We start from the raw sequence: 12,736 nt of genomic DNA on the forward strand, positions 1-12,736 counted from the left end.
CCTCTGTTATGCCACACCAAAATCCATGGATAGTCAATCAGACCCAACAGCAGTTCATACTTCAAAATCTGTGATTTAGGGCTGAACTCCCTTCAATTTGCAGTAAGATCCTACTGAAGCCAGATTTAAAGATAGGTAGTTAGCATAGTTAGGTAAATACAAAATAAAAAATGAAGGCTGTGTTGACAATGGAGCCTGGGAAAGCAGAACAGCAATTGGGGAAATTGAAATGTTTATGTCCCCAAGGCCCAGAGCCCATTCTAAAGAAATGTTAATGAAGCAGCTCCCAGCAAACAAGGAGACGCTAATCAAAAGCAGCCCCAAGCCCTTCTGGCCAGATTACTCCTCCAGCCCATCTGACCCTCAACTTTTTGGTTTCTCCACCCACATTCTATCATTTCAAGGTAACAGAACAAGGGACAGAAATGCGGGAAAGCTGAAAGAAGACCTTAGCTGTAAAAAAGGTAAGATCTCCTCCCTTCCACAGATTCCACCTCTTGGGTCCCCTTCTTCCTCCAGGAGAAGTCTTTTCTGCTTAATAAAGCTTCTACTCTCCACTCTAAACTTGCCTTGGCGTGCTTCTCTGGTGTTATACTTCAGCATTGGGGAAGCAAAGACTCCTCATGGGTAAATAGTGGTGACACTGCTTAGCTCTTGCGGGCAGGTGTTGGGGAATTACACCTCATTTCTAATCACTAATGTGATGAAGAGCATAAGAATTATATGAAAATGATAAGAAGTGATTCTTATTTCCAAGTACATTGTTTGGAAACATTTAAAAAAACAACTTATAGAAGTATACCTGCTTCTACTAAATTCTTGATGGAAAATTTTTCAAGAAAAAGCAATTTGTTTCCTGCTACAGAAGGGGAGTGATTTGTTTTTTTGAGATCAAAGTTTTTGTTTCTTCACAGAATTTCATATTTTGCTAATATGAAGGCATAAAACAATAACAAAAAACAATAATGCATGCAGCAGTGAATACACCAGGGTAATGTTGATACTTGGAAATGACTAGATAATTTTGGGGGGATTTTAGAATAAATGCAACAGAGGTCAATAATCACAAAATTTTAATGTTAGAGCAAGATCAGTCAATGACTAAACAGAGTTAACATCTTTTATAGGCCCATTACTGATTATTAGCATTATTGTTTTGCAAATGGGTAAATACTGGTAAGAATGGAAGAAAGGACAATACCATGCATAATATGAACTACACACTTTAAAAATTATGGACAATGCAGAAGTTTAGCTCAAGTAGTATACTAATGGTCTACATCTGATTAAAAAACCACATAGTTCATTGATCACAGAGGCATGGTATTAATTATGAAGTTTCAGAACACATTGCGCTGATTTTGAAAGGTCATTTGCATGTACATTTAACTTGCTTGTAAAGTATTGTACTTTTTATGTAAAATTAGCAGAACAGCAATATTAATTTATAATTTTTTAGTTTCCATAGTTGCACTTTTTAACACAAAAGAACCACATCAACAATGATAAAATTTAAGTAAGAAAGAAAAACTGTGATTGTGTCTTATTTCTTTCATAATCATAAAAATCAAAGCCTTAAACAAAGCTTCATTGTGAAACAGTAATGCAAAATCAAATATAATGGCATACATATGGTGCCAAATGCTAAAAATTATATTTTAAGCTATATATAAAGACTGCCAAAATTTCTTTTCTTTATAGTTCAAGAAATACATCTATAAGCTTTGTCATAACCAGTTTAAACTTTGTGTGTACTTTATTTTAAATGCAAGAGTCAAATGCTCTTCATTTTCATTCTCTCTTTTTTGTTTTATTGTAGCATTTTGATTACAACTGGTTAAGACTCAACATGTGTTGTTTAAATCTCTGAAATCAAAGAGGGATCTGAATTTCAAAAGTCCTAATTTTTCTTTTACAGAAAGGACAAAATGTACATAACTGCAGGCTCTCTTTCTCTCCAGATATTCCTAAATCTTTACCCTTCCAGCATCCTTCACCCTCTATAAAAAATAAGTTTACTCTTCTTTATTTAAGATATCTGCCTCCAGAGCAGCCTCGCTGCAGCAGGTGCTATCTGTATTTAGTGCATTTCAAAGAGGATGTTTAGTGCCCATTTTAGTCATTGTTCAAGGCACTTTTGAGTGGCTGGGGGCCCTGGTGTCCCCTGCACTTTCATTCATCTGGGGTACTGGCTTGTCCTCGGCCATCACTGCATTTTCAGCCAGGGACCCGTGTGAAGACATGGCAAAGGACTTTGATTCCCCAGATTTTGACTTCAGCTCTTTGGCCACTTCTTCCTCTAAAGCAGCATAACGAGGTCTGCCCTGAATTGCTCCCTGGCTTTTACAACCTCAGCCATAGTGCCTTCCAACTCTACCAAACCTCTGTATTTCTAGGATGGAAATAACTCCTATTGGATGCCCTCTTGCTGTTCCTCCGACAGAGACCACTTGCAATGGGAAGGGCCCTCAGACTCCACAGCCCTGCCTGCTTCCTGCCCAGTGTCCAACCACAGTGCCAGCGATTTCTAGTTTCCCTCCCTGAGAAGGTATAGTTTGGACACCACCCTGGGACTTGCTAGTTTCACTGCTGTCAGTGCCTAAGAAGGCTCCACAGTGTTCTGATGCTGCCTCCACCCAGAAGGCATGGTAAGGGCCAGTTGCTATGGTTTTCCCATAAGGGCTGCCAAAGCCACAGACTCCTGCAAAGCCTCTGCCCCTGCCCTGAGACTTGGTTGGAGGAGATTGCCCCTTGTAAGCTGCCCATTCCTTCATGATCACTAGTGAGAATTCTGGTGGAAGTCTGTTATTTCTTAAAGCAAGTCTCTCAGTTTCCTTTCTGCTTTCTGCCAAACTAAACAGGACTCTGTAAACCTACTGATGAACTGGCCTATTGAAAAGAGAAGCCAGAAGCAGATGTTTGTTGGCTTCATCTTCAATAGAAACAGCAATTTTGATTTCACACTTCATCAGGATTTGGAAGATGTAAGGGTACATCAGCCCCTTCTTGTGCCTGTGCTTGGCCATTTTTAGCACCTCATGTGTAATGGGGGCAGGAGAGGTGTGGTGATGTCCATGTGGTCCATGGTGGGCATTTACAGAAGGCAGGGGATTGGTTGGAATGTGCACATCTGGCTCTCTTTGCCTTCCACTAGCTGGCTTCCTGAAGAGGCAGTGGAGGAACCTTCTACCTTTGCACTACCCTCATTGTCATTGTCTAATAATGATGATGTAGAAGAGCCAGGGAAGTAGGCAGAATCCACGTTTTTGTGGCTGCCACTCTGGGCTGGATTGATGTGCGAGGACCGCTCATAGAGCCGTGTGTGCTTCCCCTCGTGAGAAATGTTACTGTAGTTGTTCTGCTCTGTCAGGTTCTTCCCACTGGTATCCAGAGTGAGGGCCAGCTAAGTGAGAATGTATGGGTATACACCCTGTCCCAGAGCCCCCCAGGGCTGGGCTATTTCTTTATTTTTATTTGGTATCGATGATATAACCCAGAACCTTGCATGTACTAGGCAAGCATTTTCCCACTAAGCCACAAGCCCAGCCCATATTTAATCTTATTTTAATAAAAGTTTTTTTCTTTCTTTCTACCCACCCCCCCTTTTTTATTCACCCTGCAATCTATGTGACTAGAAAGGCCTAGAAAATAATAAAGTCTAATGTTAATTCTGATGTTTGGGGCACTGGGTTTTGACAAGATTCCCACCCCTTGCTCAGTTTTGCAGTATTCTTCTGTATACTTTGAATTCTTTATAAGAGCCTGTAGCATTTTCATTTAAAAAATGTGATCAATTTCCCAACTTACAGCACTATTTTTGAAAGTTTTAGGGAATGAAAGTATGAGAAAAGCATCTGGCATAGTGTGGTTTTGTGATTCTGAGAGGACACAAAACCTTTATGAGGTCACAAATGGTTTTCTTACCTAGAATGTGCTTTTCTTTGCTTTTTAGCAAATTTCTACTCATCCTTCAATACCTAGTTGAATGTGGAGAATTCATATTCCCAGCCAGTACCTATATCCAGCCAACTGGACCTCTTCTTTGAAGACTTAGAATCTGAGCAGCAACAAAGTAACAGCAGAATGACTTACAGTGTGCTCATATAGCAGCAGGCTCCAGGAAGGACTATAAAGGGGTTTTGGGCACTGAGATCACCTGGCAAAACCCAGCTCTAGTTTTATTGAACTTTGCTATCAGGTTCCCTTGACCTCCCCAGTGTTATCTAGTGCATATTTTAAAGCATCCAGATCAGTTTCTGCAGCTTGAAACCCAAGCCTCCAACTGCGCCCTGTCCTTACAGCATTGAGTCAGGCTGTCAGAATAAACCATAGTTATACAGAAGTCAGTATAAGGAGGCAATTTCTTTTGAAACTGAATCTTGAGAAAGATAGCCATGATCAGACACCTATGGTCCCTCATTCTGAGATGCCCAAGGCTGGCTGGAGAAGAGATCACAGATGACTCTTGTTTGCCAAGTGCCCTTCCTGTGCTGAAAGGGTAAGAAAGGGTGCTGAAGGCCACAGAGCTAAAGAAAATCTGAAGGCCATGTCCTTTGCAAACATCCTTTTTTAATTCTGGCTGGGCTGTTTCACATATAGGGCAGGGACCTTGCTAGTTGCTGGCCAATATCTCTCCTGAATCCATAATACACAGATAGTGCTGAAAACATGCTCACATTTATGCAAATAAAGTATTATCATCAGCTACATTTTGTAAATGGAGATAGTCTGACTCAGGTTAGCAAAGTGGTTCAAGGTCATCCACGTTTGGGGTCCAAACGTGACCAGAGCCCAAATGTAATTGTCCCTTAGACTCAGTGGTGTCACAATCATGGGCATCTCTGCAAGATTTCTTTCATTCATTTCAGATGAAGTTTTGGAGGAGCAGTGGAAAGGCCAGGTGACACAGGGTGGCTGGTGTAGGAGTGATCTTGATGGAAAAGCATAGCTAATAAAGAAAATCTGAGTCATTTGGTACACTAGTGGATGTTGGTGGAATTGAGCCAAGCCAGACAGCAAAGCTTCCACAGCTAGAGGAAAAAAACCTGCAATCCCAGAGAGTTAAATATGTCGGCGGAGGATGAGCCATGTGGACAGAATGCAGAGGATCAAATGGGTGGAGTGGGCGTCGCTCTGCAGAACAGTGCAGGTAAGAGGCCAGACGCTGGGTGGAGCCTATGAAGAAAAGTGGAGAGGACTTAGTGGGGCTTAATTGTTTGGCAGAGATGGTGATGCAGAGTCAGGCTGAGTGAGTGGAGCCCATCCCATAAGAACTGTGGGCGGGGAGAAGACAGAGGAAGCACGTGGGTAACAGCATCCCATTCAGGACCCCTTATGTGAGCGTAGCCTAGGAATAAGGTGCACAGTGGTGCGGGAGCAGAAGGCATGGTGGGTGCATCCACAGGAGGCAAAGGGAGTCAGGAGAGGCATCCAGGAATTCTGTTAGGAGTCACTGTTGACCCAGTGAGGAAGAAGGGTCTTTGCACTCTGAGATAGAAATGTGACCTGAGGGTCTGCTCCACAGGGGGCTTCAGTTTTCCCACTTACAACTGAGACAATGGAGGGAGGCTGAAGATTCCACAGCACAGCCTTTCTTGGTTCCTCCCTCTCATGAAATGCTGTGCACTTTCCATATTTTCAGGTTGGTTGGGTTCCATGGGGTTTCTGGGAGGGACCCTGGGGATATTACCTGAGACACTTTGTTTTGGGAGAACAACAATTTTTCCGGAATGTTCACAGAGACTTCTCTTGGTGTCTGCTCTGTACATACTGAGACCTGGAGGTCCCAAGAGGGTAAGCCTGGGATGCAGCCATCACTTGCTGGAGCCTGGCCTGGATTGCACATTCCACTGCACTGGCTCACAGGCAGGGGTTTCCTAGCACCTGGACAATGAAAAAAGCATTGTTGGGGTAGAAGGCCTTGACCCTTTCCAGAAGCGACTTTTAGAAACTCCGTACATCTGTAAAGTAGGACACAAAGTGACACCAGCTTCTCAGGCTGGAGTAAGGCCAAGCCTCAGCTTCATGATTCCCTAAAAGGCAGTTTGCATAGATGGGTAAGAGATCTATTTTTGAAAGTGTTATCATTTAGTTTTTTTAAAAAAATATTTATGTTTTAGTTGTAGATGAACACAGTGCATTTATTTTATTTTTATGTGGTGGTGAGGCTTGAACCCAGTGCCTCATGCATAATAGGCGAACACTCAACCTCTAGGCATAACCATAACCCTCATTTTTTTATTTTTGAGAGAGAGAGAGAGAAAATTTTTTTAATATTTATTTTTTAGTTTTCAGCAGACACAACATCTTTGTTTATATGTGGTGCTGAGGATTGAACCCGGGCCACATGCATGCCAGGTGATCGTGCTACTACTTGAGCCACTTTCCAGCCCTCATTTGGTTTTATACATGGTAACATAACCCCTTGCTTTTTAAAATAAAACTATTAACACCAGGCTTTGTTCTAGGCAAAGAGGACATGGGCATCAACAAAACAGCAAGGAACCTCTACTCCCATTCTTCTGGGGATTACCATTCCCCTGGTCTGACCTAAGAATTCAAGCAATAAAGAAACACGGAGTACTGACCTCTTTTAGGCATCTTATCTAAGGTTATCATCCATAAATGTTTTACCTTCTGAATTATTCTAAGACACTCCTAGCCATGTCATTTACCTGCCCCAATCCTATTCTACCTGTGAGATAAAGCCCTCCCTAAAATATATTCCATTTCTTGCTTCTCCAGTTGAATTTCCTCACCATTTATTGAGGTTTCAAGAATTCCTGTTTCATCTCTACTTGTACTTAGGGCTGTGCTTAACGTGGGTACTTTCATTGTTAGAAGTGTTAGCTTCTTATTAGACACTAGATGGCGCCAGAATTATACTTTTGATTTTTTTTCTAGCGTCCACCAGAGTATCTGCCTACTCATTGGCTGGCTTGGTTACTAATTTTAGAAAGCTCTTCAGTACTTGTTTTACAAGTAGCTTTTAAATTTTTTTAAAACAAATCTTCATTAGTTGTATGTATGAAATTAATCATCCAGCTATGGAAGGGAGGATTACACTGACCATCCAGTGTGTGTGTGTGTGTGTGTGTGTGTGTGTGTGTGTGTGTGTGAACATATACATTTATATACATATTTTGTTTTCAAAATTTTATTCAGAAGTGGGGTAAGAGATGCAATTCAGTCATGGCCTCTTCCTACTTCTGTTGTGCCTAGGATGTTTCAGGAGTCCTTACTAATATTGCAGATATTTCTTTCTCTTTTCTATGCTGTGATTATTGTAAGCCAATAAATAGAATAAATATATTTCAGTGATGCCAATGGTTATCTCACTTGTGGTTATCCATTGGGCATCTGTAGGCCTAAGTGAACAATCAGTGCTTTTTAGCAAAAACAGCTTATAAATCTCTTGATAGGAAGGATTTGTGGCCATTTAGCAGAACTTGTCCACATGGATATGATTTCCAATAGAATATGCATTATATAACATGATGGCATGACTTCATAACAGGAATAAAAGTGGTTAATCTGATTTATTTATTTATAAATATATATTTTATAGATATTTAATATATATAAATTGTATACTTATATGTTTATAATTTTGAATATATGTATCTCTCTCTCTCTCTCTCACACACGCACACACACACACACACAAATGTTTATAATATTGTCTTTAGAATAAGGGTTGGGGGATGAATTGGGGTGAGTGTAATGGTTAAAAGACCAAGGACAATTGCTAAACTTTAGCACTCTAGGGTAGTTGCTGATACCCAGTTCTGAATGGGGCAGAAAGACCACATGAGGCTAGTCTTGAGAAAGGCTTTTGCATTGATGTTTGTGATTTCTCTTAGATATCCACATGAACATGTCTGCAGGTAAGAGAAGAGGACTGGGAATAAAATGGATATTTGGGAGGCAGGGGAATGTGGAAAATACTGCCACGAGACTTATCAAAATCCTGGGTGTGGGTAAAGTTATAGAAGTACAGGGATCATTTCTCTGAGGTGGGGACACACCTATATTTAGCAATGAAAAAGAGAAGTCTATGAAAGAGGTGGAGAGTGAGGGCATCCAGTTAAAGAGATAGAAAACCAGGGAAATGTAATGACATGGATTTCTGGAAGAGATGATTCTAAAAAGTAAGTTTTTGTTAAAAAATCTACTAAAAAGTGAACTACAGGGTGACAAAGGAGGGACCTTTAGATTTGATGCCATTGTGGTTTCTGATGATCAAAGTGGAGCCCTTGTCCTCATGTGGTGAGAACTGAAGCCAAATGTGTGAGGAAAAATTAAGGTCATCATAGTGAAAGCAATAGCTGGAGATTGTTTTTTGAATTGTATACAATGAGACAAAGGGAGACTCAGCCAGGTGTTAACATTTATGGTCTCTGAGATGTGGGGACAGTTCATTTCTGCAAATGCTTGTTTGTGGCTGCGAAAATAATTTTTCTATTACCGTTTTTGCCACCTACATCTTAGAATCGATTTTTTAAAAAGTAATATGGAAGCCCAATAGTAATTTCTTGAGAGTAGGAAGAGTGCTGGTGCAGGACAAGGGATAAAAGTAGATGATAGATAATCAGATATGATCACTGTGTGTCATGCATTTGAAAATATTATGTTTGAATCCATTAACATGTGAAATATATATATTTGTTAATTAAAAACAAATTAAAACTAATTATTCTATTTGATTACTGAAAGATAGGCACTCAACATTGAGGGATAGAGTATCCTTATGGTTTGTTCTCTTCTTGTGAAAATGGTCATTGTCAGTTACCTGTAAAAAGAACTGATTAAATAATTTTTGAAGAAATAGTATGGATTTGAAATGCTTTGTTGCCACATCATAATGATGTTACCTGATGGTCACTGAAATATTTGAAGTGCCACAGTCCATTCATTGTCAAGGTAGTTTGTGTCAGGTTCATCCTTTGGGAATGTAATAATTTCCCTTATTCCTTTACTGTTTGTTGTATTCAAGTCACTGAGTCTGCCCACTCCTAAAAAGGCAAGAATACTAAGCTCCACATGAAGGAGGGGATGCTATTTTCCTGCATTGTTTTGAACTCTTCTATATGAAAGATTTCTCTGTTCCCGTCACATCACTTTTTATCAATAAAGCCAATTATTTTTATCACTAAATACATATTTATTTGTTGCTTTCACTCATATTTTACTATTAAAGTTGTTTATTTTATTGCTCATATTTTTCCAGCTTTCACTATTTCAGGATTTTTTATTTTATTTCATTTGTCGGCATCCACATGTGGAACACCTTGGGAGACTCTAATCCTACTCTTTCTTCTGTTCCTCCTTCTATGTTCATGTTCATTTTAAAATTTATCTTACCAGATCCTAGAATCAGCACTTTCTCCAGTGAAATATGCACCTTTTTACTGATATTGTTAGGGTAACTTGTGTAATTTGTCAGGCCCAATGTAAAATGAAAACTTAGAGTGCCTGTCTAAAAGCAGGTGACCTGTGCTATTGACATCATGCCACAGAAATCTATTTTTTTTCTTCTGTGATATCTTCACATGTCATGGTACATCTTGTCTGTCTTTTAATTGTCCTTCTTATTACAACATTTTAAACATTTATCTTTAAGTATGCCATAAGAATTCTAGATACAAACTTACAAGCAAGTCATACTGTAGAGCTTGCACATCCATGTTTTGTTCATTAATATCAAAGCAGTGAATATGTTACACAGAATCAGTGCAATTGTTTTTACTACACTTTGATAACTGTGGACAGTTTCTCCAACTGGTTTGCAAATGAGTTTGAAAGAACCAGTAGAAATGTGACTATGGATCACCCTGGTTTTCCTTTCCCTTCACATCCTCAGCTGGAGAGGTGGGATAACAAAGAGTACCTTGAGTGACAAGGCTGTTTTCTTTATGTATTTGAATCTAATTCTGGTGGACATTATTGTGTGGCCTCCCTGGGTTTCATCACCCTCCCTTTTTTTACGTACTTGTGGATAGGACATGGTCACATTGTACCCAACTTTCTCTTAGCTCCCATATTTTCTTGGCCCACTGGAATTCTGTGATTATGGGAATGAAAACTCAGTGTGCATGAGGTGGCCAAATGCAGTATACCTGTAGGTTACATTTATGTGCTGTGTTCATATCTGTTGTCGATTGCCTTCTTGGAATTTACTTTTGAAAAATAAGTAGTAAGGTAAAATCAATAAAAATTATGATAGAAGTAGCAGAATATTCAATCAAGTACAGGTCCACTTTGAGCAGGAATCCTGACTGTGTAGGAAGAGCATCATGGGGTTAGTCCCCGATTCCCTGCCTTCTACCTCCTCCTCTGTCTCTCTCCATCATCCTTCTCTCCCTCCCTCCCTTGCTTCTTTTATTCCTCCCTTGCACAATAGTAAGAACACTAAGTAGGATATATGTACTCTGAAAACATACTATTATAAAGTGTAAGTATATAATTATTCTGCAAATATCTAGAAGTTGTTTATCTTATGCAATTGGAATTTTATATCCATTGAAGATCAGCACCCCATTTTACCCTAACCACATTTTTTTTTAAAACAACATGCTACTCTGTGTTTACATTTTTTTTTGCCACTAGGGATTGAATCTACAGCACTTAACCACTAAGGCACATCCCCAGAGTTTAATTAATTTATTTATTTTAAATTTAGAGACAGGATTTTATTCAGTTTCTTTTGGCCTGGATAAGTTGATGAAGCTAGTTTTTAACTTGTGATTATCCTACCTCAGCTTCTGAAACCACTGGCATTAAAGTATGTCCCAATATCCCCAGCTTGCTTACTGGTTTTTTCTCAAGTTTTTTATTTTATTTTAATAGAGTCATAGGAATTTTCTTGTGTGTTTTAGACTTTACACATTTTTCAGGTGATGTGTAGGTAATTTCTCTCATTCCAACATTTGAGTCTTTTTTCTGTTCATGCTTTATTGTGCTGTGTAGAAGCTCTTGGCTTAATGAAATAATACTTGTCTGATTATGGTCCTGTCCCCTGTCCTTTTACTGTCATAGCCAAAGTACCATTTTCTAAAGCAGTGATGTAAAGTGTTTCTTCTGTGTTTTGTTTTTATTGCTCACAAACTTATGCTCTTCTTCCTTTTTATTTTAGATTGAAAAATAGCAACTTCATCTGCTTGTGTGATATACCATGATATTTTAATACATGTAACACTCTGTAGTGATCAAATCAGAGAAAGATCATATCTGTCACCTTAGTAGGATGGGAAGAGATTGGTAAATGGGACCCCAGTATTTTCTTTCTTCCCCATGTAAATATTGAGTGTCCTCAGCACCATCTGTTAAGAGACTATCCTTTATCCATTCTGTATTATTGGCCTCCTTCTCAAATATGAGTGTGAAGTGAGTGTCTGGGTTTATCCTTATTCTCTTTTCTGGGCATTGGTTTGTATGTTGCCTTCTATTTCAGTACAACAGTGTTTTAGTTCCTATAATGTGTAATTTGTTTTATTCTGTCTTTTTTGCATTTGTTACAATTAGCTATATATAACAGTATAATGCATTGACACAGTATATATAAATGAATTATACCTTCACATTTTTCTTGTTGTAGAATTTTATTGATGTAGAATTGCATCAGTCATGTAATTGTATAAGTGTGCAAGGTAATAATATCTGATCCATTCATGATCCTTCAAAATCTCATACCTCTTTTCCTCCCTTCACTTCCCTCTCTCTAATACAAAGTGCATTTTTTTCTTCCCTAGTACCCTCCATTATGAATTAGCATCTGAACACCAGATAAAATATCCAGCCTTTGGAAGTTTGCTATTGGTTTATTTAGCTTAGCATGGTATTCTCAAGTTCCATCCATTTGCCACCAAGTGGCATAATTTTATTCTTTTTAGGGTTGAGTAATATTCCATACACACACACACACACACACACACACACACATACAATATCTATCTATCTATCTATATCTATATCTATATCTATATCTATATCTATATCTATCTATATATATATATATATATATATAGTGATATATATTATCCATTCATCTGTTGAAGGGAAGGGTACCTAGGTTGTTTCCATAGTTTAGCTATTGTGAATTGACCTACTCTACATTGATGTGGCCACTAGCAATGTATGAGTGTACCTTTTCTCCCCCATTCTTATGAAAAAAAAATTATTGCTTGTATTCTTGATAATTGCCACTATGACTGCAGTGAAATGAAATATTGAAATAGCTTTGATTTTCATTTCTTATAATTGCTAAAGATGATGGTCTGTTGAATGTGTTTGTTGATCAATTATATTTCTTCTTCTGTGAAGTGTCTGTTCTGTTTCTTAGTCCATTTGTTGATGGGTTATGTCTCTTTTGGGGGATTGTTTGTTGAGTTCTTTATATATCTTGGAGATTACTGCTGTATTTGATGTGTGGTGGTAAAGATTTATTTTCCCATTCTGTAGGCTCTCCCTTCATGTTATAGATTGTTTCATTTGTGAAAAATAAGCTTCTTTCTTTGAATCCACCCATTTATTAATTCCTATTTTTACTTTTTGTATTTTAGGAATCTTGTTTAAGAAGTCAAGTCCTAAGCTAGCATGATGAGGATGTGGACCTTCTTTTTTTCCCTTAGTCACAGGGTTTCCATTCTCATTTCTAACTCTTTGATCTACTTTGAGTTGATTTTTGAGCACAGTGAGAGATAGAGGTTTAATTTCATCTTTCTACATATGGATTTCC

The 12,736-nt window shown here is 38.6% G+C and overlaps 1 pseudogene; it reads right to left on the reverse strand.

Annotated features, from left to right (window-relative positions):
* Window positions 1-1,862: 1,862 nt before the first annotated feature.
* On the reverse strand, window positions 1,863-5,845 carry LOC144373457 (constitutive coactivator of PPAR-gamma-like protein 1 pseudogene; annotated as a pseudogene).
* Between the last annotated feature and the right edge of the window lie 6,891 nt (window positions 5,846-12,736).

Source organism: Ictidomys tridecemlineatus, unplaced genomic scaffold (genome assembly GCF_052094955.1).
Source record: "Ictidomys tridecemlineatus isolate mIctTri1 unplaced genomic scaffold, mIctTri1.hap1 Scaffold_40, whole genome shotgun sequence".
NCBI lineage: Eukaryota > Metazoa > Chordata > Mammalia > Rodentia > Sciuridae > Ictidomys > Ictidomys tridecemlineatus.